The 27,021-nt window shown below is 38.3% G+C and overlaps 1 long non-coding RNA gene across 2 annotated transcripts in view; it reads left to right on the top strand.

Annotated features, from left to right (window-relative positions):
• LOC102944490 overlaps nucleotides 1-27,021 on the top strand; it is a 163,764-nt gene that overhangs the window by 62,166 nt on the left and 74,577 nt on the right. For both annotated transcript variants that reach the window (XR_005226004.2, XR_006290978.1), the window contains exons 3-4: nucleotides 5,627-5,731; nucleotides 17,103-17,332. This is a non-coding gene — a long non-coding RNA (uncharacterized LOC102944490). The remainder of the gene's footprint in view (nucleotides 1-5,626; nucleotides 5,732-17,102; nucleotides 17,333-27,021) is intronic.

Genomic DNA, 27,021 nt, shown 5'->3' with positions numbered 1-27,021 from the left:
GAGTAATCAAATTATATCAAAATAGTACTTGGAAAAAGTAATCCTCTATTGCAAACAATTACTTAAAAAAATCTGATTACATTAACATCCTTAGTCAGCGTGTTACTTCATTTAACTTACTAGAACCCTCCCAACATTTTGGGTTCTGTTAGGTGTTTGGGTGGAGTTCAGACCAATTCTTATTTTTTTCTGAATTGTCTGATCATCTACGTAAATGTTTTATTGCTATCATTAAAATGTGCAGGAGAAAGAAAACATCAGCAATTTCTCTGTAACTGATAGTATTTCAAGAGGAAGAGTCAAATGGCTGTTTCAGTGTAATTAAATGTATAATCAGAAAAAATATCTAATTATATTTTTTTTAAATTACACTAGTACAAAATGAAATAAAAAGAAATCCTTAGTTTAATTATGGGTCAACTAAAAAGCCCTAGCTGAAATTACTTTTGTTTTAATGAATTGTAAAGGTGCCAATCCTGTAAACTCTTGGGCAGCCCTGCTGCAACCGATAGCATGAGGGCAGACTATGTACCCACATGGAGTCCTAATGAAATTAGCAGAGCTCTGTGTGGATTCAATACAGGAGTATGCCCACATGTTGTCACTTGCTGGATTAGGACCTTGCACACATGCTTAACTTTACACACTTGAGTCATCCCATTGAGCTCAAATGGGAGAGATGGTCTTATAAAATAGCCATGGCTGGAGTACAAATTATTATTATTATGGGCGTTATGCAAACGCAGAAAAGACACAATCCCGGCCTTGGGGGGCTTACAATCTAAAATACACAACAGGCAAATTAGTGTATGAAGAATTGATACCACTTTTTTAGTTACATGTGTTGTTGGGTTTTTCTCATCTCCAATTTACTTGCCAAAACCCACAAAGAAAAATATTTTAAAAATAGCTAGGATAGCACTACAACTTCTAAGAAATATTTTGGATCTCTTGTTACTGTATTACATACTTTGTGAATCAAACTCATCGTACATAAATTTCGTAGAAAGGCAATATTTTGAGTGTGCAACATATCCCAGAGCAAAATGGTGAATCTTTTTGCATAAAACCTTGGTTAAAATATTTTGCCTTTTTCACACAGTGTATGATAGTAGTTAGGAAATGTTAACACTAATAATATACAGGTTTCAGAGTAACAGCCGTGTTAGTCTGTATTTGCAAAAAGAAAAGGAGTACTTGTGGTACCTTAGAGACTAACCAATTTATTTGAGCATAAGCTTGAAGTGAGCTGTAGCTCACGAAAGCTTATGCTCAAATAAATTGGTTAGTCTCTAAGGTGCCACAAGTACTCCTTTTCTTTACTAATAATATAATAAATACAATTTATCTATTCTGTATGTGACTATATAGAACATTATAACCAAATGTTCTTATGTCAGTACAGTATTCAAATGCAATATTGTGTTATGACTTTATTCAGTGATATATAATAAAACATTGTTAAATGAACATTTTTCTTAAATATATCCTAGGCCAAGGTATGTGTATTTTCTGACATTACTCAGACTACTCAAACCCAGACAAGAAAGTGTTTGATGAAAAAACTTAAGTTTTCCTGCATATATATCATTTTTGTAGTGCTACTTCCTACTCTCAGCTGTGGACCACAGTTAATTGTCATAATTTGCTTTTACTTTGTGTGATAATTCAGTGCGTGTGAAAGGGCCTAGTCTATTTGACCAAAGTAATAGGAGGAGCAGCTCTCAAAGATGGGAGGGATCACACAGAGTTGTAGTTAGTCTTCTGTGGCCATAAGGAAGGAAGGCAGGATTTCCCCTTCATCAATACAGTACTGTGCACTATCTTGTGCTACAAAATATTGCTATAGGAAATTTTTTTTAAATGCTTGACTTTCCTATATACAAATGTTGTTCATTTACAAATCCATCTCTAATCTTTTCAGATGTATTGAGATAAATAATCTTTAACTTTGATATAAACACACTTTTGTTTGTAGGTCTGTGACAGGTTTCAGTCGGTCCTCCGAGCCCCTAGGGGACGATGGAGAGCTACGGTCCCACTGGCAGGCCTTAGTCACACCTTTCGGGCGCTGGGGATTAGCGGGCAGGGGAGCGCCGGCACGAGTCTGCAGCGTGCCCCTCGGGCAGGCTGGCCGGGGTAGGGAAACGCAGGCCTACCCACCTCCACTGCGTTCTAGCCTAGGGCCCTGACAGTGGCGGGAGGCGAAGGTCCCGGCCCTGGGTCAGCGGGGCAATCCGCACCCGCTGACCAAATACACCCACCCCACGGTGCAGTTCTGCCCCAGGCTACTTCCTACCCGGTCTCTCAAGCGGGTCTCTCAGGTCCCTCCAGCTCGTCCGGGTATTCCGCTGCTGGCTGCTCCAGCTCCCCCTCTGTGTCGGACTCACGCTGGCCCGGGCTACAGCCGGGCCCCTCCAGGTCCTCAGCGGCCGGCAGTCCTGGTCGCCACAGGCCTTCCTCCCGGTCAGGTTCCTCCTGGCCCAGGGCCTCCCCTGGGTCGGCAGCAGGATCGCGAGGGAGCAGCCTGTGTCTGTCTCCCTCCCTGGTGCTCTCCTCACTGGGCAAAGGGCCCTGCCCTTTGTACTTCCTGTCCCACCCCCCATTCTGGGGATTGGCGGAAGCTTGATCTGGCCCCGCCCACTCAGGCTGAGAGGGTGGCTCTTTACCCTCTGGTTCGGAGGGAAGCCACCCTGGCTCCCTACAAGGTCTCAAAGTGCTTTCCAACGAAGGTATCCTTACCCCTATTTTACCGGTGGGAAACTGAGACGTGATTTATTTCCCCCAAAGTCACAGCAAAATAATACTACCTTGCTCTTATATAACAACTTTCATTGGTAGCTCTCAAAGTGCTTCAGAATCTTTACATGTATTTCTCCTCAGAACTGTCCTGTGAGGTAGGGAAGTGCTATTATGCCCATTTTTACCGATGGGAAACTGAGGCATGCAGAGCCTAAGTGACTTGCCCAAGATCATACAGGAAGTCTGTGGCAGAGTAGAGAATTGAACCTTTGTCTCCCAACTTCTAGGCCAGTGCCCAAACCAAGGAAGAGAGCCCAGGTCTAATGGCATAGTTACTGGACTTCACTGCCTCCCATTTAAGAGGCCTGTTTTGTACATTTATTTGTACATTTGTACAAATATGTTACATTTTGGGTTGAGACATCAAAAATTAAGTGATTTTACAGATTTATTCCTGCAGTCTTTCTTTCTTTCTTTCTTTCTTTCTTTCTTGTTACTCTGAAATGTGCTACCTATTTAAGCCCAAACACTCCCCTATTGACACAGTAGGACCATGTGGTTCCACTGCATGTGTAGTGAAAGGACACAAAGGGCCAGATTTTTTGAAGAGTCGAGGTGGGTTAGGTGAGATCTTCTATTAGACCAATTTCAGAGACAAGCTTTGGAGTTTACACAGAGCTCTTCTTTAGGTTTGGGAAAAGTAATCAGAGTATCACATTAAATACAAGGTGGGACAGATTGTTAAGCATAATAGGTTAACACAAGTTGCTGGTGGCCAGTTAGAGTGCAGTAGGCAATTAACACCTTTTCAGTCATAGAACAAAGGACGGTTACAATTTGTTGTAATGAGCCATAAAACCTCTGTGTCTCCGTTGAGCTCATGAATTTTGGTGTCTAGCAGAGTTATCAATTGAAATTCCCAGGACTGCTTTTGAAGGTGTCTTCCTTTTAAGACAAGGAATGAGAGGTCAGATATGGATGATCAGTTTTTAAATGTGCTTGCCCATGGGTGAAAGGGTGTTTTTGTCTTTTATAATTATTCTGTGCGAGTTTGTAGAGAGCATAGTGATTGTCAGTTTTATCCACATAGTTGTTGATGGATTATTTGATGCATTGGATGAGGTACACTATGTATTGTGATAGGTATGTGTAGGACCCGTGGATCTTGAAAGTGGGTTAAGGGGGGTGTGGTAGTAGTGGAGATATGTCTGCAGGTTTTGCTTTTGTTGTTATGGTAGGATCTACTGCTGCTTTGAGTTTGTGTGTTCTGGTCTGTGGGGAGATTGCTTCTGATGATCAGCTTGGTGAGGCTGGGGGGTCCACTGAAGACCAGAGGAGAGGGTTCAGGAAAGATTTCTTTCATGATGTGGTCTCCATTGAGTATGGGCTGTAATTGTTTAACGATAACCCCATATGGATTCCAGTGTGGGATGGTAGGTGACAATAAGATGTATAGGGCCAGAGGGGTGTGTTTCTTTTTGTTTGTTTTTTTTCATATTGAAGCAGATTCTCTTGGGACATCTGGGAGGCTTGTTCCATTATGTGATCTACTTCTCTGGTGGAGTGTCCTTGGTTGGTGGAGGTGATTTTAAGTGTGTTATGGCATATATCCCAGACTTTCTCCTTGGAGCATATTCTGTGCAATCTGAGTGTGTGGCTGTAGATAACAGATTTCTTGGTGTATCTGAAGTGGTTACTGGATCTGTGGAGGTAAGTGTGGTGATCTGTTGGTTTCTTGTGTATAGCTGTCTGTAGGGTTCCATTGCTGAAGTTGATCATGGTGTCCAGGAAGCTGATGCAGGAGTATTCTAAAGAGAGTTTGATGGATGGATGGCGGTGGTTAAAGTTGTAGTGGAAGCCTCTGAGGGAGTTTAGGTTTTGTGGCCAGAGGATGATGATATCATTAATGTATCTCAGGTATATCATTGGCATATCAGATTTTTGAAGGTATGTAAGCACCTCAAGTTGCTTAGATACCAACTATTCTGGGACTTCATTTGATGATATGGTAACAGACACCATATAGAAATCTAAGACAAACAGATTTTGCTTGCCCCTCCAGAATTCCCCAGCACCCAGCAAAGTTATTTAGATGAGGGGCAGTAGGAAAGACTTGGAGCTTAATGCCATCTTTCATGCCATTGTTCCACATATGGAACTCCCATGGCTGTCAATTGGAGTTTTGAGATGGATTGATGACAGGAAAAACCTGTTATATTAACAGGTTCATTCTTTTATTTACTAATTATTCACTTCACTGCATTTCATATTCTCATTTGATTTTTGTGCACAGTAAATGTATTTTTAAAGTAGTCTATTGTGTTAACCTTTATTAATATAATATCTAGCACTTACCTCAGTGTAACTATAACCTTTTTTATTACCTTAATATGCTCCACAAGAGGGAATGTGGCAGGGAGTATATCATCCTTGTTTTCCCCATTTTACAGAGGTAATGAGCCCAAGAGAGGTAGAATGATTTGCCTGAAGTCTTGGAGCAAGTCAGTGTCACAGCTGGGATTAAGATCCAGGGTTTCCTGGTGCCCATTCCCACACTCGGACCATTTGATAATGCTACTTCATGTGCTCTCTTGCTACTATATATATATATATATATATATATATACATTTGTTATAACAACTATGTTAAAGAGAAAATTACCTGAAACATAAAATAATATGTAATTATTTTTGTGCCCTGCTATCTATAAACTGAAAGATATATTTTCTCTCAGTAGATAAGCACACACATATGCATTAGTGTATTGCACATAAAGTGAAAGAGAGAGGATTCTGTCCTTTAATGTTATTTTTTACTCAGTAAAATAACGTGCTTTGTAACAAGCAACTTTTTCTAATACAGTTTAATAATTCTGTGTTTCAGAATAGAAGATGGCTTGTGACTGATGTAGAGAAGAATGACTGAACTGACTGTTTGGAATTATTCTGGAATTAGACTAGAATGAGGTCTCCTCTCTGCCCAGCTAAGGTAATATTACTGAACAGCAAGAAATCCAAAGTGATATGTGTCCAGCTGACTGTGTGTTGACAATGTGTGAGGCCTGATAGAAGTTCCATAAGCCTGAAGCCAAAAGAGCCAGGAAACTGGGTAAACCTGGGGATGTCATCACTCTGTGAGACATGGGAAACACAAACCCCTTTCTAAAAGGTATTTAGTCAGTGGGATCAGAAGAAATATTAAAACCTTCTGCATGTCGTCAGGTGATATACAGAATTTACTGACAATTAAAGTTAAAAGTTCTGTCACAACAAGCTAGCGTCTTGAAGTTGCAGTGAAAACTGCTAACGAGTTATTTACCAATCAACCTATTATAGAACATGAAATACAATCACATGCTAGTTTTCAGTTCATTTGCAGAGAAAACCTTTCCAACATCACACATCCCATTTAAAAAAACAAACAAACCCACAGTCAGTTTTAAATGAAAAAGTGGACAGTTAATCATAGATGGTCCGATCCTGCAAGGGCCTGAGTGCCCTCTTGGAGTCAGTGACCGTGATTCTGATCCCCCTTATCCTGGTGTAAATCAGGCCTATGGAGTTAGCTTGGTATAAAATGAGAACAGAATGAGGCCCAGTGGGTAAAGCAAACAGGATTTGGCATACAATATGCATCAAAACTAGTGTGATTTATTTAAAACAATGTTTTTTCTTTAAGTTGTATCTGTACAGGAGCAGAAAATATATTGAAGTCTGAGGTATACCTTGTTCTGTCTGACTCTGCTTCCTTAAGTTTACATAATTTAAATTATCTACTCCCTCTTCACTATAGATAGCAGTCTGGTCTGTAAAATATATTAATTATTATATAATAACTTTCACTAATTGTTTCTCCCCTTTGAGTATTTAAAAACTTGGTTGTGTTGACAATAGTAAAGGATAATGAATGGTTGTTAAGTTGTCAGCCGTGCAAAATGAAGTACTCAGTCTCTGCTAATCATTTTGGTGAGATAGTCAATATGATTTTACTGATATTATGCCATTATGCTTTTGTCATCTTATAAAAATCCCTTCACAGTAATAAATAAATAATGATTTTATTATTTATAAAACACCCCACCAAAGTGCTCAAATTGCTATAGAATAATACATTTAAAACATTCTAAAATATTACAGACAATACTGCAAATCCTTAATTTTCAGAAATGCTATTTACTTCAGCAGGTTTGACTTGTTCTATAAACATAGGGCTATCAAAACTGGGTCCTTAGTAATACAAAGCACACAGTACAAAAATGCAATAGGCATGAAACTAGGAACAGTTAGATGAATTTTAAAAATTGGTTTGAATGAGAGAGTTTCCCACAACTTTATCAGGCACTTTAAATTAACTTGCATATACATGGATATCTAAAGTTAACAAATGTCCTGTGCGTTAGAACTCATCAGTAAGATTTATAGATGTATTATCCTCTCTTAAAGACAAATGCTGTACACATATGCACAAAGTGTCCTTTTGTGGGAGTTGGGTGCTTTTAACTGAGACAGATTTTGGCCCAATCCAAGTATGGAATGCTTATTAATGTTGTTGGGAATTAGGCATATGTTGAAAAGGGAAATATACTCTCTAGTGTTTAGTGGGCTGTAATTTTAGAATCCACTTAAATGTTTAGATTGTTTTGAAGCACTTTAATATTATATTATTCTGTGACACCAATGCCCTGCCCATCTATTACTATCAGAGCACTTCACTTAAACAATATTTTATTAATTTAGAATACGAAAAGATGCTTACTCTCTTTAATACTTTTAATCGTAGCACTAGTATTATTCTTTACAGTTTTTAATGAGATCTCAAATTGATTTTGGTGCTATTATGCATCTTAGTCTTTTGTTCATTATGCATAACTCAGGTGCTGATGATTTACAGTGCAGCCTAAAACAATGGAGGCTGTTCCTTAGCTTCGAAAGGAAAGTCTCCTGTAAAGTTTAGTTTCTTGGAGGCTCTAAATCATGTCTTGAAGACTGAAGTCCTTTATTAAAGTCCAGAACATGTACAGCAATGGAAACTTCCCTACATTGCTCCACCACTGCTCCTCAGGATGGTTTTGAAGGAGTGTTGTCTCCATACCCATTCAGTCCTTGGTCTTTTCTGCTGACACTGCCAATGGTGATTTGTATTATGATGTGGACATCTGTCCACAAGGAATTCCACTCAGACCACCACCATGTTTTATACTAGGATCATGCAAATCTGTGTGCAAGCTGTTTGGATTTTTTTTTCATAATTTAATTTTAGGCAGTTTTGTGTCTGAAAAATGTCATTTTTTCATGAAATTTTGTGAATGAGGTGTTTTCACATCTAAAATAAAGAGACGTGTAAATTTTGCTTGTTTTTTAAATTGTCAGTGCAGCTTTGATTGAAAATGGTCCTAAATTTCACCCAAAATGTTGCCCATATTTAAGAAAATTTAACTTTTTTCAAAATTAAATGACCTAACTCCCAGGGGTATTATGAGGATTAACGAACTAATCAACAAAATCCTGTTTGCCATATTCCTATAAGTAGTCTGCTTGTGTCAAATTCTGCTCTCGGTTACAGCAGAGGGGCTATTCGCATGAGTAAGGCAAGCTGGATTTGATTCAGTGTTTGTTCAGACTTTTGAAGAAATTTGAAAGCACTAGCTATGTAAGTGGGACAAAGGCTTTTGGATGTGATCCTCTAAGGTACTCATGTGCCTGAGTCCCATTTTTAGGCACTAGTGAGACCCACAAAACTCTGGCTTGGCTGCCACCTAATCCTGTGAACAACTAGCCTCACTTGGCACTTAAGTTTTTACAGGAAAAGCTCCCAAGGAACCTATGTTTCTGCCTCAGAGAACGTGTACTGCATCCTTTTCATGAACTGGGGAAGATAAGTGTTCAGCCACCTAAGTAGTGTCTGGGGGCCTGATATGGTAGGTGAGCTCAGAGTCCACCTATTGGATTGAGCCCCTCACACAAAATATCTGGAGGAGGGGAGGGGAGAGGAGGAGGAGCTCCCTTATAATCTTTAGTGTAGTGGTTAGGGCACTTACCTGAGAGGCATCGTATCCCTGTTCAAATCCCCTCTCCCCCTCATGAGGAGGGGATACTTGAACGGAGGATCTCCTACATCCTGGGTGAGTACCTGTCGTTCTGGATTGCATCCCAGACCAGTGAGGACCTGTGTCACCACCTGCCCTGTAACCCTGAGTGCCTTCAATGCTCTGCTGCTGTGGCTCACAGGTTGGATGCTGACAGCCCACAGACAAGCATGCCCTGAGTGTCTGTGTGACAAGCATCTCTGAACCAGCAACTCTGATTCCAGCAGCCTGCTTGTTACATCCCAGCAATGCTCTAGTTAATGCCAGCATTGGTTATACCTGGCAATTAACACCCCAGACATGCCATTTTTCTGAGTTGCCAGGGGGTGCTTGATTCCCACTCTACCTCTTCCTTCAAACCCCATCCCTGCCCTCCTGTTCCCACCCTGTTCCATCCTTTCCCCTGAGCGTGCCTGGCTCTCACCCCTCCCCTTCCCCCCTAGTGGCTCCTGCCCACCATTGAACAGCTGATCACCAGCAGTTGGGAAGTGTGGGCAGGGAGTAGGAACTGATCGAGGAGCTGCCAGTGGGTGCTAAGCACCCACTATCTTTTTTCCATATGTGCTTCAGCCCCAGAGCACCCACAGAGTCAGCGCCTGTGCCAGTCCTGAATTGCTTGACAATGTCCAGCCCTCTCCTGGACCATTCAGAGGAATAATTAAGTTTTTCTCCTCTAAAGAGACAAAATGCTCAGGTTATCACTTTGGCATTAACTAGGTCACTTTAATTCAAACACATCACTGGGTTGGTTTACATTAAAAGTAAAACAAATTTATTAACAAAAGGATTTAGGATATTAAGTGAGTTCAAGTATAAAAGATAGTGTTAGAAATGGTTATAATCAAATAAAAGTGAAAAAAACACTTTCTAATGGCTAAGACTTAACACAACAAGCCTTTGTTTAAGGTAGTTTCCTTACCAATCTATCTTCCAGCAAATGGCTGACGAACCCTCTGTTCAGGATCTTCCACAAAGTCTGAAGTGCTTGGTTCTGTTGCCATCTTAATTTGGGGTTCTTTGACACTTGATTTTATAGTCCAATTAACCTTTGAAATGGATTCTTCTGGTGCTTTACCCCCTCACCCCCACAGTAAAGTTCCTTCAAGCTGTGAGAAAGGAGACATGGAGTTTGCTGGAGAAGGAGTTTCTATGCCGATTTCTCCCCATACTGGTGTTTGCTAAAATGCAAATGAATGTATCTGTTCCTGCAATCGCTTACTCTTGCCGTGATGCTGAGTGGTTATCTCCTCCCCTTGTTAGCTTGATGGTTTTTTATGTAAAAGTATTCCCACTGTCTCTTAATGTATGTTGGAAGTACCATCAAGGAGGCAGAACCACATCCCTTTTTCTAGGTGGGGTAACTTCAGTCCTATCTGGCAGATGCTTGAACAAGATAATTCCCAATATATTTGTAATTTTGAATTTGTCTTCTGCCCATGCACCATACAATAATATTAATGATCAGTATGTTATTAGCTTTTTACTGATATCTTACATGACACCTTTTAGAAACAGGTTATGACATTACTGAGTTGGGGTACACTGAATTGATCAGACCAGCTGAAACTCACTACAAGATACCAGTGAACCCTTTGCCTTCTTGTACTGGGGATGTTATTAGGGTCACAGTACCCTATTACCTAAGCTAAAGTTTATAAGTAAAGACCTCCTCCCTTTCTGCCTACTCCCGGCTCTTTTGTTTCAGGCCTTGCATCAATTTAGGCAGCTGAATGCTCCCAATTTGTGGATCACTAAGCAGAGATAGGCACCTCCCTGGACTTTGGCACCTATCTACAAAAGAGGAGCAGTGCTTAGCACAGATCCCTCTCATTGGCATCTTCCAGTGGCTAGCTTAGGTAGCTCCCTGCCTAACATGCTAGCTTTTGTGGATAGTAGCTCAAGGTGCCTAATTCTCCATTCATTGTGTAGGAGCCTAAGTGCCTAACTCAGGTTTGTGGATTGCAGTGTTGTTCCTGGGATTTTTCTAGGCACCTAAAAGGCATTCGGTATCATAATGCTTAAGTAACTTAGTGGATCCTACCCTTTGTACTTCCCACAGGTGCCGAGTTTCTATGTGCCAGGGGGTGCTCCGCCCAGACCCAGACCCCACTCCACTCCTTCTCTAATGTCCCACCCTGCCCCACCTCTTCCTGCCCCATCTCGCCTCTTCCCTGCCCAGTTCCACCCCCTCCCCTGAGCGCACTGCACCCTCGCTTCTCTGCCCTCCCCCCAGCACCTCCAAATGCTGTGAAACAGCTGATCCGCAGCAGGTGGTAGGCACTGGGAGGGAGGGAGGGAGGGGAGGCGCTGATAGAAGGGCTGCTGGTGGGTGCTTAGCACCCACCATTTTTTTTTTACCGTGGGTGCTCCAGCCCTGGAGCACATCTGCACTTGCACACTAGGGACATTTACAATCTGTCTCTTACTGTATTCTTAATGTGTTACTCCTGTTAACATTAATGGGAATAACTGTGTAAACTCCTGTTCATGGTAATGAAGCTCTTTGTGATTGGCAAATTTAGTTTTAATTTCAGTCGAATTGCTTTCCTTGGGATTGGTTTTATCTGGTTATTGAATTATGTGCCCCTCTCATATTCATAGCCTCCTCTGCTGGTCAAATGTCTATCCGGTTATCTCTCATGAAGATACCTCCTCTTTTTTTATGTCCCACCCTTCCCACTGAGGCCACCCTACTGGCATCTGGCTCCCATCTCTTCCTCAGTCCTTTCAAAACCTTGTTATGAGGCCCAGCTGTATTGTTAGTCCTAGAGGATCAAGCTCAATGAAACTGTCTTGTCACCACCCAGAGGTAACCTTTTGGTACACAGCCTATCCCTAGGTTGAAAAAGGACAATTACTATGAGGTTGCTGCTCTCTGACCTAGCATCCTGGCTTTCAGACCACCAAATCAACAGTTACTTTCCACTTTTCCTTGATACTTTTTTCTGGAACTTAAGGCAGGTAAATAATAACTCTCTCTGTAGAAATAAGTGGTCCAAACAAAGTGGTCCAATTGCCTCCAAACTATAGAAAGCAAAAGATGTATTTCTTTTAAGGTACATCACAGAACTATGTACAGAAAATATAAGTGATTATTTGTTTAAACACCGAGAATGATGGCTAAGGAAAGTAATACATACTAGTGAAATTCTTAAAAACATCTTAGTTACAATGAATGAGTCTAAAATTTTACCAAGTTTCTGTCTGTGTTAGGCTCCTTTCAGATTTCCATAGTGGTGCAAAACACACTCTTTACTTTAAAATGAATTCTCTCCCAAGACTGACCTTTCTGAGTTTTATCCCTCTCTACTAAAATGAACAACTATAGAAGAAATGGGCCTGAATCACAAAGTTCATATGTAGACCCAAATTTTCTTGAAGTTCAGACTTGAAGTTTTCAGTCAAGTTTGTATGACATAGGGATGCTACAGCTGTGAATTTAAGATCCAAATCTGAACATCCTTTGGGAGGAGTCTGGAACTAGGATTTTGGTTTGGGCCCATCTTTGAAATATAGAGGAGGGTGAAAACCATTCCAATAATGCAAACACAGAATCAAAATCATAAGAATGAAATAGGAAAGTTTTATCAAAACAATATACCGCTAGGCAGATACCGAGTGATGGGGAAACCTCATGGGTTTTGGAGGTTTCAAAGGCAGATAAGGCATATAACTATGCAAAAGTTTGTTTGCTGATTTCAATAGTATTAATAGAATTAATAAAATAAAATAAAAATAATAATAAAGCGATTACAATTACCAGTACTAAAATATTTAAAATCTTCAATTGCAGTTGGTTTATAGGCTCGTTTTTAAAAAATTATGTGTGCAATTATGCAGTGTCGGTCACAGGATATTAGAGACACAATGTGGCTGAGGTAATATCTTTTATTGGACCAACTTCTGTTGGTGAGAAAGAAGGTTTTGAGCTTACAGAGAGCTCTTCTTCAGGTCAAGAGCAGAAAAGGAGCTCTGAGTGAATCGAAAGCTTGTCTCACTCACCGATGGACGTTGGTCCAATAAAAGATATTACCTCACCAACCTTGTCTCTCTAATGTGTGCAATTATGCACACAAAAATGTATGCAAAATTGCATGCCTGATCTGTACTTGCCATTACCATAATTAAAAATGAAAAATCAGTTATTTGGCACATAAATGTGTAATTTAATTGACCATTTGTATACACAGAAACTTTGTGTATATAATCATGGTACTGGCATATGCAATTTATGAGCCAGATTATGCCTGACTGCTCCCAGGTGTGCAAAGGGGGAGCACAAGAAGACTTCTCTCCACTTTTGTGCCCTAACACACCAGCCTGGCACAGTTATGGTCCTTGCAGCCCACTGAGTGCACGGACTATTCCTTAGAACCTCTGAAGACTCCTGAAGGTATAAGACCCCTGAAAGCATGTAGGAGGCAGAAGGGGCATAGTCTTGCCCTGATCTCTGCACTGGTCAGCAGAGCTGGCTAGCCACACAATAGGGAGTATATTATTAAACTTTGTGAAGCTTCAACTTTTAATGTTTGAAAATAATTTGCATACAACTACACATTTCAGTTTACTCTTTGTTGAGGATTTATGCTGGTGAAAGTATTGGTTTCAAAGCTGCAGCGTATGAAGTCCTCTGTTTAACAGGAGGCTGAGATTTCCATACACGCTGCATTATCAGCATGCCTCAACTTTGATCTCTGTGGGAATTTCTATGGAGATAAAATGGGTATTTAATTCTCCATGGCCCATGCAGTTCTTGACCTATCTTCTGAATCTGCCAGTTAGTGCAAAGTATGGTGGTGAATTTGTGACACAGGATCTGGAATTGAGACCCACTAAACTCATATCATATAAAGCTACCAAGCATCCATAGGTTGAGAACAACTTGTAATCCATACTAAGCTAGGGTGAATTCAGACTGGTGGCCTACAGATCTCTAACGTTACACCTTCAAAAATAAGTGTGGCTTTCTTGAAATAAGAGCATTAAACTGAGTTGTGACCTCTTTGGCGCTTACATAAGCAGAGTCTTCCTTTCTCTGAATACACGAGCAAACCTATCACATGTACTGTTCTCAGGCTTCTTCAAGCATACTCTACAATTGTGTCCCACCCATCTACAATTAGTATTCCTGCTCTTAAAGAGAGAGCTCCTATTAACCAAAATGCAGACAAACAATAAAACAAATGTGAGTACAAATCCAAAATCACTTCTATGTGCAGTGTTTTGCAATCTAAAAACAATTATAATAATTCAAGGTCCCTAATACTAATTTAGGAGGAGCACCTATCTCACTTGCTTTACATCTAGCTAGCTAGCTATTATATAGCAGAGAGAGGACCCCAGAACTCCCTCCTAAGTTAGTGGCAGGACCCTGAAATAATTCCCATTTTATGGAAAATAAAAGATACAACAAATTATACTAAAAGAAGAATGTAAGAAGTGAAGCTCTCAAATTTGGAAATGCAAGAATTAAGGTTACCTGTACAACTTAATTTGGCCCGTTTGTATGCATTAGGGTACAGTATTTAATTATATGATCAAATACTATTTTTTTCTCACATGTGGGATCAGCCAAGTTTGAACAAAGGACCTTCAGAAATACAGCAAAACCTCTTCTACCTGAGCAAAAGGAGTAACTAATAGCAGAGGTAGTGTGTTTTCCTCTGGGGATCAACTCCCAGAGAGAGACATGACACACAGTTTGTCAATGTGTTACATATCTTTGTGAAAGGTTGGATATCAGGGTTGCACGTTATATTTCTAGTTCTGAGGGTAAAGTTTAGTCTAGAAGTTAGAGCAGCAGTTACAGATCGGATAGTGAAGAACACAGATTTGACATTACCAGTTTGAAAGGCAATGTATCCCAGTAGATGAGATTGGGGTTCTATTTCCAGCTCTTCATCAAGTGAGCTTGCATAAGCTCTGATTGACTTTATTTGTAAAATAAATAGTTGCCTGTTTCCTGAGGTCTTGGCAAGGAAGGGTTGTGAACTGAACAGAAATACAGAACTAGTTAGAAGAAATTAGATCAGTTCCTGTGGATCAACTAAGTGCAGCTTCCTTGCTTAAGGGTATAATGGTGGAGAATCACTCATAAATGTTTGACATTTTACCTGAGATGTGGGCAGGCATTATAGGGTTGAGTGTCATACTGGGGAATTTGGGAAAGATTCTTCCTCCCTTTTCTGAAATTCATCTTGTGCCTGTACAGCTCTCCTCAGCTCCCAGTGCAGGCCAGTACCTCTGGGACACAATTGATCATCATGCACACAATTGTGTGCACAGTTTTGAGATTCAAGCCCTCCCTGGTTTAACATTCTAAACTCAAAATTAAATGCACAAAACCATAAAAGTGATGATGATAGGGAAATTATGTATTAAACAAAATCTATACCTTGAACAATTGCATACCATGTTTTATTAGCTTGAGGTAATTTAATCATGCTTTTATTGCACTTCCAGAAATAACCCCCAGGGTTTTTATAAGTCAATACTGTTAAACTTTTATTGGGCCAAATTTTGCCCTTGGATGCTGCACAAGACTCCCATTAGCCTCAATGGGAGTTCTGCGTGTAGAAGAGAGGGCAGAATATGACCCCTATTGTTTGCTTAGGTCGGCCAAAATATCCATTGACTTTAGTGAGAGGTTTGCCTTAGTGAGGGCTGCAAAATTGGGCCCTATAATTGCAGCTACTGTTCTAAATGTTAGCTTTGCGTTTGTGCTAAAATATTTTATTATAAATCTTTTGTTTGTGATATTTTATATTTTAGTTTTGCTTATGTATCTTGTTCAAGGCACTTTATAAAAAATAAAAACTAATGACTTAGGAAGTAATTTATTGGTGCATGCCGTATATGAATCCACCTGGTGTCCACACTAACATAGCACAATCCTTATTACTGACAACTCAACCCTCTCCAATGTGAACTTCTGAAGAATGAGAATGAGTTGGTAGTTTAAAGTCCAAGTTTGCAGCCAGGCCTATATTTGTGCATATACATAGAGATACCAGCATTTTGCAGATGCAAACACCAGCCGCTGCAATTAAAAAAAAATCTAGCACCTGCTTGCACATAAATAGTATAATTTGCACCGACAAAACTGATTTGTTTCAATGCATTTTGTGAGGAATACTAACAGTTGTGCATATTTTAGAAATATTGAAATAGACATTCTGGTAATTGCACTAATAAAGTGTGGAAGCATATGTGTCTGCATGGAATTTTGCACATGCATAAATAGAGGTTAGATGTTGACAATTTAAACTTAAATGTCACCAAATAAAATAGGATGAAATAACTTGCAGCCTCAGAGCTGCACAAGCCAAAGGTATTGGCTTCACTATAGGCCAATCAATTCAATAATAAGGTTGACCTGACCTGAAAGCCAATAGCAAATAAACAAACCCAGCACCTTGTTTTCAAATTGCAGAGTTGCATAGGAGAGGACCATGCTCACACAGAGGACACTCAGTTCTCTGGACTACCCACCTAGTCCTTGCAGTAGAGCTTGGTGAATACTGCACATCATTTTCTGAGAATGTTTGTTCACATTTTTAAACTACTGACTTTAATTGTGTTTGCCCCTCTTTTATGTTTGCTTTCTGTGAATGTTCTAGTGGACAGGTTTACTGGCAGGAGTGGTCATTAAAACAGCAAATTTTAAGCAAATATTACAGAATATTCATGGAGAGAGAATTTCCAATTCCTGCTCATCAGTATTTGCACCAAGAGCCTGATTTGAAGAGTTATGTTAAGCCAATCAGAGAACAGAAACACCATGTCACCTGTGTGCCCCATCAAATCAGGTTATACTTCAACTAAGATCCCCAATAAAGCTATAGACAAGAGAATTATGTGAAGAAATTATTCAGCAAATAATTATGAATAACAAATATATTTTTTAAAAGTCACGATCAGTTTGCACACAATTGAACCAAAAGTGAACAGAAAGAGGTGAAATAAAGCAAATGATTAATTATAAAATTATTTACCCAGCTCTACCGCCCCACACGGGGCACAGCAGGCTTCATAACTTACTCTAGCCGACTTACCTATAAAACCCTGAAATGGAGGATGACACAGCTCTGCATGCTCCCTTGAATCACTATTACCATTATTTATTGATTATATGTATTGCAATAGGAGGATCTCATTGTGCTGGACAATGTAAGCAGAACTAACATTTCCTGTACATGAGAGACTCCCCAAGAAAATAGTTTACTACAGCTGAGATACCCACCCCTAAATCCCACAACTGCCATTCTTTTGCAGGATACTCTTCCTGACCACAGGTATGCTGCTGGGACTGAGGTGGAGTGTATGGTGGATTAATCTTTGGGTTTCTGGCCCATTTCTACATCTCTCTGGCTCATCTTCAAAACAAAAACGATCAGCTAGGAAAAGCCTGAAGACTCATGGCCACAGATTCTTTAAAACACTTCCTCAAACTGACTGATCTTTCATCCGGGAAATAACTCATTGTGGAAACCCACCCACGCAGTGTAAGTCCCAAGAGCTTGTTTACCCTAAAGTCGCAGACTGGTCCTGGGTGCAGGATGTCTGTGAAAGGCCGCAGGCAGCATTCAGTAAGCATTACAAAAGTTGTACTTCCATCACGGAATAGGAGCTGACCTCAAAGTCCTGGTGCCCAAGTCCCTACTCTGTTTTACTAGTTTGATATTGGTGTAACTCCATGGAATTACACTGGTAGAAAACTCATCTAACTGAGTTGAGTCCCAGCCCACTGGGTGTACAAGGCCTGCAGAGTGAGTTTTAGGCTGAATTAGGCACTCTAGAATGGTTCTTTGCAAATTTCGAAGACAGGTCATAATGATGAATAATTGCAATGTTATAACTTTAAAATTAAATATATGGGTCAGATCCTAAGTGGTGTAAATTGCATAGTGGTATTGAAATCACAGCTTTACCAGTTTTCACCAGCTGAGGTTCTAGCCCATGTATATTTAACTGTAAGGTGCCCAACAGGAAATTTAGCACTTATCATAATTAAATCATTACAGGCCAGGCTCTGCCTTCACTTACACTCTTATAATATACTTGCATGTACTCTGATCCATTGATTTGCTTCAGATTAAAAAAACCATTTAACTGAGAGCAGAATCTGTCCTTGAAACTCAATCCTGATAATCTGATCCTACACTCCTTATCATGCAAAACATCTTGTTACATCTGTCTTTGGTCTTACCCATGTCTGTGTCTTGCGAAGTGTGGACATAAGTGCTGGAACTAGGTGTGCTGAGGGTGCTGCCGCACCTCCCAACTTGAAGTTGTTTCCATTATATACAGTGTTTACAGTTTGGTTTAATGGCTCTCAGAACCCCCCACTATACAAATTGTTCCAGCAACCGTGAGTGTGAAAGCACACGGCCATGTGGCTAGCACAGGGAGGCATTCTGGGTGCACAGAGGCAGAACATGCCCACCTTATGAGGTGCTGATTATTCCACCTACCCCACATAGCTGGGTAGTCCCACTAGCCAGTACATGAGGAGGTGGAGTCATGCCTCTTTTCCCCTCTCTTTGGAGTGTCGTATGCTCCTGGCAGGGAGCAGCAGTCTTTGGGCTCTCCTGAGTGAAAGGACTTCAAATCTGCTTGTTTATGTGGGCTACACAAGGTTTGGGAGAGACTTCTTATGCCAGGTTTTTCAAACTCTTTAAGTCCCACACACAGCCTGGGACTTTGATTGTAAGCTCCTTGGGGCAGAGATATTGCTCTTGGGTCAGATCTCAGCTGGCGTAAATTGATTTTAGCATCATCATTTACTTCAATTTGATTTACCACTAGTCAAGAATCTGGCCCATCATCTTTTATTTATCTTTCTATCACCCATGCACACTTACAGCAAAGTAGGATGATGATTATTATTTATTTATTATACATGCCTTTAGGATTGAATCTCTAAATATTATTAACTGGTATAAATTATTGGCATAGAGAATAAGATTCCAGTCCTACAACTGATTGCACATCATGGGGCTGGTGCACTCGCACAAAGCTCATTGAAGTAAAAGAGGCTAATGGCAGGGGCAGCATTCTGCTTGTGTGCTATCAGTTGCAGAACTGGAGCCCAAATGTGCATATTCTTACATTGTGAACTCTTTGGGGTGGGGACTGTAACTTCCTGTTTATGTGAACAGTGCCCAGCACATCATGGGTGCTACTAGGATATAAGGATTAAATAACAACATCGTACACCTCACACATGTATTTGCATAATGAAATGTTGTGAAACATGGTAAAATTTCACCAGTGCAAGAAACATTTGAGATAACTGAAGATAGGAAATAACAACCACAATAGCACAGACAATAAATTGTTGCGTTAGACAATATTAAATGAATGTAACTCTCTTGGAGCCAAATACTCATGGTAGCACCCAGTCCAAACTGGTGAATAGGCAGCTGCACAGGAGTAATCATAGAGAGGGAGGGATTTTGCCATTCTACAGCTTAAAAGGCTGTGGATCCACTTTGTGAGGCAGATCAGATCAATTAATTGTAACCAATTCCTCTGCCAGGGACCCTCTGAAGCCATGGAGGTGGGGGCAGGATTGGCCCCTTTATGAACAACATGAAAGAGATTCTACTTTCAGAAACAGCTTGCTTTTTTGTGTTTGTGTTTTACCATAGCAGAATAGCATTAGTGCCAGTAAAAAGTCTTCGTGTTCAAAAAGGAGTTTAATTCGACTATAGTTGATTAACCTAATGCCTCCACAGATTGTATCAAATCAAAGAAAAGGGCTGATCCTGCAAGAGGAGGATCACTTCTTTAAATAATTCCACTGAAATGTAGGGTGCCAGGCGCCTTTCAGGATCAAGGGACCTGACTTGACATTCCCCGTGCAGTCTAATCATCCTCTGAACACAAAGGAAAAAAATGTTGTTGTGTATGTTTCTACGCTAGGGGCCCAATCGTGCTCGCATTGAAGTCAATTGGAGTTTTGTCATTGTCTTTAACGGAAGCTGGCTCAGACCCCATTATCACTTTCAGTTGAATACTTTGTTAATAGAGAAAACAAGGACCTGATTTGGGAAATCTTACTCATGCAAATAATCATTCCTCTTGTGAGTAGACCCACTGAAATCAATGAGTAAGTTTTGAAGAATCAGCCCCAAAATTTCCATAAAATTAAAAAGTACATGGTACGCCACAACATGGAACACTCTGAAATTTACAGTACGCTTACAGAGTCAGATTCCTTTGTTTTAAGACCATGGGAAAGAGATAACCCTTGAACTTAAAGGTTAGCTGTCCACAGTGAATTGTATATACAGAATATGAAATACATTTTATAAGGCCACTTTATCCAAATCTATACAGATAGATGAACAGTAGACACCCCCACTTGTCATAAATACAGTATTACTGCTTACTTATCACTAGTATATATGTTTAAACTAACTGGAATAGTAAGATTTTTGGAGGGGCTTTAAACAATAGCATTCACTTTTAAAAATAATTGTAAATCTATTATTATTTTACGAGCAGAAAGAATGCCTCTGGTTTAACTAATGAATCATGTTGATAAATGAAATGCTAATATCAGTAGGTGAACAAATCCCTCTCTGCATGTAGGTTTTGCTTTGTCACTGTACTGTATTCCATATCACTAGAACAAAGGCTGTATGCATAATGAGTCCATGCAAATGAAGTAAAATCAGCAAAAGTATAGTGGGGGAGGGGAAGATGTAAAATATGGCAGTCAGTGTAATGACCAAGGAGTAGAAAATTTAAATGTTTAATGCCTGCATATTCAGGCTCATTTTTCTGTCATCTCTTTGAATGGGTAGACTGAGGTTCTGGAAAGGCCAGAATGAAAACGTCTCCCTTTTGGGCCAAAAGGATTATTAATATTATTTAACAGAATGCATATTGAAGAATGTTCATATATACCTTCACTGCCATAAATATTTCTTTATTTTTAAATAAAAGAGGCATGGTTATAATTAGCACTTGGGGGAAAAAAGGCCTGCTACTTGTGTTTTCAAAAAGCTTTCCTTTCCTTTTTTTTTTTTTGTTGCCCTGCTGCACTGCTTGCATGCCAGCTTCCCATCTCTCAGCCATGATGGAAGCATAGAGTACAATAGAAACACAGAACAATATGAATGACAAATACATTTATATCTTACTGCATGACCTTTTTATGGACTCTTAAATGAACATCTTCTAAAAATATTCTCCGCTGTAAATTACTTTACTACTGATGACAGTGCCTTGCAAAGGTACTTTACAAAACAAACAAATGCACAAAACCACTTGACAGTCATGTTAAACTGAATGGTTTAGCTCCTGTCTGTGAATTAACTTTTTTTTTTTAGAGGATGTGAATTTCATTTAATAATATACACTGCATAGCATGTGTTTTAACTGCCCATCCTAGTAGCTTGAGTATTTTATATATGATGAATTTATATATAGTGAATAGATACAACTTAGAATCAAAAGGAATGCAAAAATAATGTATGTACTGGTACATGCTAAGTATACCTTCTATTTTTTTATATTACTGTATTCTGGTTAAACTAATATCTATCCCTAAAAAGCAGTTAATTAATTTTTAAGTGTGACTCTCTGGAAAAAGAACAATATATGTGGAATCTATATTAATATCAGTTTTTTGATTTTAGAGTCTCGTTCCACAAACACACATGGGAGAAACTTTACTTATATGAATAGTTCACTTGAGATCAACTGGGACAAATCACATGAGTAAAGTTATTCATATGTAAGCATTTGCAGGATCAGGCCCTTATTCTATAAATATTTAGAAAATAGATCATTGATAAAATGTATCACTCCCTTACGATTAAACAAGGAAGTTCCTTCAGAAATATCCATGTGGTACTTGTAAAATGTACTATTGAAAAGCTTTCTTACATTTAAATTTAGCTGAATACAAATGGCTTCTTTTGAACTGTTTAAAACCTTTCTTTAGTTGATACCACATGAAAAACTAAAATGAATAACCCTTTCTTCAGCTTGTTAACTCTTTTGTGAAATATCTTAATGTTGTCAGTGTGAGAGTACTGAGCTTAATCAGCAAAATTGACAGGGATTTATGAACTTCTTCTTTCCAAATGCATTTACATATACACAAGCATATATATGTACATAAATTCACTTTATTACAGCCATTTTACACAAACTGAACCTTAAGTAGTTGAAGACTAAAAAGCCAATCAAAATATTCTTCATTTATCCATAAGTCTACACACCTCTTAAAATTGTTTCTTTTAAAAAACGGCTAAATTATGGAAATGCAGCCTACATTACTAATATTTGCCAGTTATATCTTGATTCTTATTTGAAATTCCCACAAGAATATAGGCTTGACAGTAATATAAACCATAGAAACAGGCAAAAAGTAGAACACAGGGACTTGTAAATAAATCCATGAATATCAAGAAGCAGAGATGCTAGGATTATGCATTTTACCAGTACAGTTTCTATGCTTGTAAACCATAAGGCCAGACATTTGTAAGATGCAGTATTGCCAGCTCTGCAGAGAGAGAGAGAGAGAGAGAAAGAGAGAGAGGTGGGGACAGGCAGACACAATAAAGCATAACAACATTCCTGCATGTCTAATAGCTTAAATATGCTATGCCTCCCTCTATCCACACATTATGAGTAATATCAAAGAATCAGTTAATATTTCATCAATAGTTCATCTCTGAGCCAAATACTTTTTACAAAAAAAGATTTGTAGCTTGAATGGGTGGGGGGAATGAAATTTTTAGAGTAACCATATTTTTAAGACACAATATTTGTGTATCACACATTTAACACAGTACATGCCAATCATAGCACACTAGCATTATATTATTTATATTTTAGCATTGTTAGCTTGTCTTTTTTACTAGGTAAATGAATATTGACAGTTCTAACTTCCCTTTTAATAATACAAATGTAATGCATAATTTTAATGTAAAAGAAAACCCTTAATTGCCATATTTTTATACTATTTGGATTTATGGGGGATGTTTTGTAGAAATATAGGAAGTTTTTGTTTGTTTGATGAATACTGTGGCTTAAACAAAGAGTGACTGAATTGTCTTAACAAAGATGAAGGCTGTAAGTATTGGTTACAATACAATAACCACCTTCCAGATCTCTTAAATCCACAATATATGTAGTGTGTGTCCTGAGTGGCTTTTGTTTTCAATGTCTTTTGTAAGCTTTTAGGTTTTTTCTGCATCAAATGTCAAGTTAATTTACAGGGCGCTATTACTGATATGTTTCCTTGGTTTGTGGTTTTCTGTGAAAGGCAGGCAGCTGAGACCAAGTCTTAGGATGGAGGGGGAGGGGCAGAAGGAGAACCCATAACACATACAGTGTGCCAGTGTCTGTAAATTGGCTGCCTATATGACAGCGGGCCAAGGGAAACCTCTAGTATTCATTTGCATGCTGAAGAATATCCAGGATTAAACTGAACTGATTTTCATACAGGATTTAGACCTGACATTTATTATTCAGTTCACAGACCTCTTGAAGGAAAGTTTGTTTTCTACTCATAGATGAAAAATCTAAGATAAATAAATGCTGGCTTAGCAGTAACAGTAAATAAATATCTTTCCTATCTTTCATATGAATTTCTCTTATATAATTATTAGACATATGTTCTCCACCAAATTATTGTATTTTGCTCCTTAGCAATTCCAAAGAATAATATCTATCACATCCACTATGTGGCATTTATAAAATGTGTCCATTTAATTCTGGAAGTTTATTTTCCATAAATAAAAAATAGACAGTTGGTTTTAAAACCAAATTAAAACAATTTTTGGAACAAAAGCTATAAATAAATATATGGACATGTTCAATTTTACACTTGTCCCATGTTTTTCTGTAGATTATTTTTTCTTCATACTGTATTCATCAATTAGTAATTTTTACATACAGTATGTAAAATGTGAATGATTACTACATAAGTGCCATATGTACTGATATTATACCATGTCACTCGTTCATTTTCATCACTTAATAGATGCATAAAATATTTCAGTAATGTTTGGCATTCTAGTCTTAACCATTGGTAGTGATAAAAACTCGTAGCCCTATATTTTAATAAAATGTTAACTAAACGAAGCCTTTACTTTTAATGAACAAATGTAAAATGATTTGACATGTCACCAGTCTGAAGAAATATATTAAAATATTTGGGCACAATTGTTCAGGATGCTGTGCTCCACATATCCTTCCCAATTACTTTGAAACAGGGTACTCAGCACCTTGTGTGAGATGCTCAGCATTCTGGAGGACCAATGACTTTGTAAGTATAGCCAGTGGAAACATTTGTCAATTTTGAGTGTCTACTGAATAATATTTAAAACATAGGCCAGTCTGAGAACTGAAAATAAATGGTTAAAATAGGCCCAATTGAAATGGATGATTCCACAAATATTGATATGCAGTAAGGTTCCAATATACATTGAAAACATATAGGGGCAAATCCTCAGCTGGTGTAAATTGTAATAGCTCCACTGATTTCAGTGGAGTTCTGACAATTTACAGCAGCTGATAATCTTTCCCAGAATATGTGCTTTTTGGGTTGTTCCTGTAAGGCACTGAGCACCTCAATGTAAAACCAACATGGGTTGAGAATACTCAGCACCTCCCATGTTTGGACCCTTTCCTAACATAGAACTGAACAGTGTAAATGTCAGCAAGTCCATGCACGACTGTTTTATTCTAAATATATGTTCAAAGTAAACTGGGAAACCTGTGACATATTTACACATTTTGATATTTATAATTTGTGAAAACAAATTGTTAGGACAGCTGCACCAATGTTTCATTTTGATGGATAGTATGACAGACTGTGAATTATTTTACTATTTAAAAATATAGCTTTACTGAGATATATTATTTTGTATGGATATAACACATTGAGACATGTACATTACTCTATATATTCCTTTCTAAAGTAAGAGCACAGGTTTAGGGTCATTCTGTAATGTGTGACATTCAATTTATATAGTGATATCTATATATCACATATAAAACAAATGTATATAAAATATTACACTTGATAATGCCTACTTTATATACCATTGAGGTTTTTCTCATATTCAAATATTTCATTACCTTCTGTCCAATTTCTGCTTTTAACACTGTAATTTAATAGAGTGATGACAGAATCCAAGAAGAACTTTAAGGGAGCCACACCTCTACCACATTAACTTAGATGTGTTCATGTGAGAGCAGGATTGGGTTTATATACCTTTTGGAAATGCTGTATTTTAAATCTACAGGACATGAGGAGTAAGACAAAGGATGGAAAAATCTTTCAGTTGAAGTGTAGCTGCAATGGCATACTATGCTTTATTATGTAATGAACTGCACCCTTTCATTTACTGAAAAATTAATAAGCTTTATTCAAAACATTCAAAATTACAGATTAAAGCTATTGTTTAATCCTTTATCTTGGCCTTCAAAATGCTATTTTTTTCAACTTAAAGATATAGCATTGAATCATCTTTTTCTGGACAAAAGGCCTTATACAGTATTGATTTGCATGTTTTTAAGTGTGAACATTTTATTAAGGTGTGTGCTTGTCTAAAGATCGTGTACTTTTTGCAAAGTAATTAATTTTAAAGCAATATACAATGATAAAGTATTAGCAGTGTAATAGACAAGTATACATTTCTATGATTCTGTGTTTTGTAGAAAGCTAGGCTCCTCAATGCTACTGTAGCATACTAATGTATAGTATTATCCATTAATACTTTGAGGCCTGATTCAGCCACCATTGCATTGCACTGTATCTTACCGTGTGAATAATTTCACTGATATCAAATGAAGTCAATGGAGCTGTGATGATTTATACCAGCTGAGGATCTGGCCCTATAAGTTAATTCACAACAAATCTATAGAAGAGCAAAGATTAATCATAATTGGTAATCTAAGCATGAAACTGTTAGACTAGGTCCTAATTAATCTCTGAATTAAAAATCATATACAAAACTCTAGGAGGTTCAATAGAAACAGAACAAAATTCCAGTATGCCACAGTTGCCAGTAGATAATTTAATGTTATTGTTCCACAAAGCTATTCTTAAAATACAATTGTAGGGGATGCTTGCTAAATCATTCTGTCAGGTGGGCACTCAGAATATTGCAGCAATTAGACAGATCAGATTCATTTTAGAAAACCAAACATATGTTGAAAATTTTACTACTGTAGCTTTGTAGCCTTAGGTAACGTAATGTAAAATATCAACAAAAGTAGAGCTTTAATTTTTTTAAGTAAGTAAATCATCCTTCCTTCTTGTGTATGACAGGTTATGAAATATATAGATATATATATAAAAGACCCTATCAAAAAATGGAGCTTTAAAAAGTAGTATGCTTTGTATTTGATTTTTTTTTAAATTCAAATTCCTACTAGTTCTCACTGCTCCCAAGAGAGATCAAGGAAATATTAAAAATACTATAGAAATAAAAAGGATAAGATATTTGTCACTCTCATTTAAATTGAGGTATGCTGCTGTCCTATAAACGTCACATTGGATAACTCTGAAAAATTACCATGAATCTCCATAATTACGCATATTCATGATGGTGTTTTGCATAGCACTAGCAGCAGACTGTATGTGGAGAGATGGAGAGGGGTGAAGAAAAACTGAATGATTTGACAGATTAAAATTATTACCAGCATCCTAGAAGCAGACACAGCAACAGTTCCATTTGGTTTGGTTTATAAAAATAAAACAAAACCCATAGTAGTACTCATAGAATAATTACATAAATAGAAAATTTCTACTACATATTTTGTCATAAAATGTTAACAAGGATAAACTGCTGAGACATGCCAGTGCTAATTTGAAGGGTTTTTTTTTTTTACTATTGACAGCTGTAGACAGAACCAGCAATGAGAAAAGCAAAGGAGTATTTTTCAAAACTGCTTTGTTTGTTGCATTTCCAGTACCAGACCAATGCAGAGACTTCTTATTTTTTCACATGATGCAGATGAACTGAGTGCGAATTATGTAGGTACATTGTTGTTTCTGTGAAAAAGATGAGGCCCGAGCAATATTCAGTAAATTGTTAAAAGGCTATGAAAGACAGAAAGGTTGGCCTGTGTCTAGCTCAATAGTTTTTTGTGCTGAAGCGAAGAGCAGAGTTAATCAGGGGCTCTAGAAGTAATTATCGACAGAGTTTGGGTAGTACAA

This window comes from Chelonia mydas, chromosome 5, assembly GCF_015237465.2.
Source record: "Chelonia mydas isolate rCheMyd1 chromosome 5, rCheMyd1.pri.v2, whole genome shotgun sequence".
Taxonomy (NCBI): Eukaryota; Metazoa; Chordata; order Testudines; family Cheloniidae; genus Chelonia; species Chelonia mydas.
This window is presented reverse-complemented; position numbering and strand designations above follow the sequence as displayed.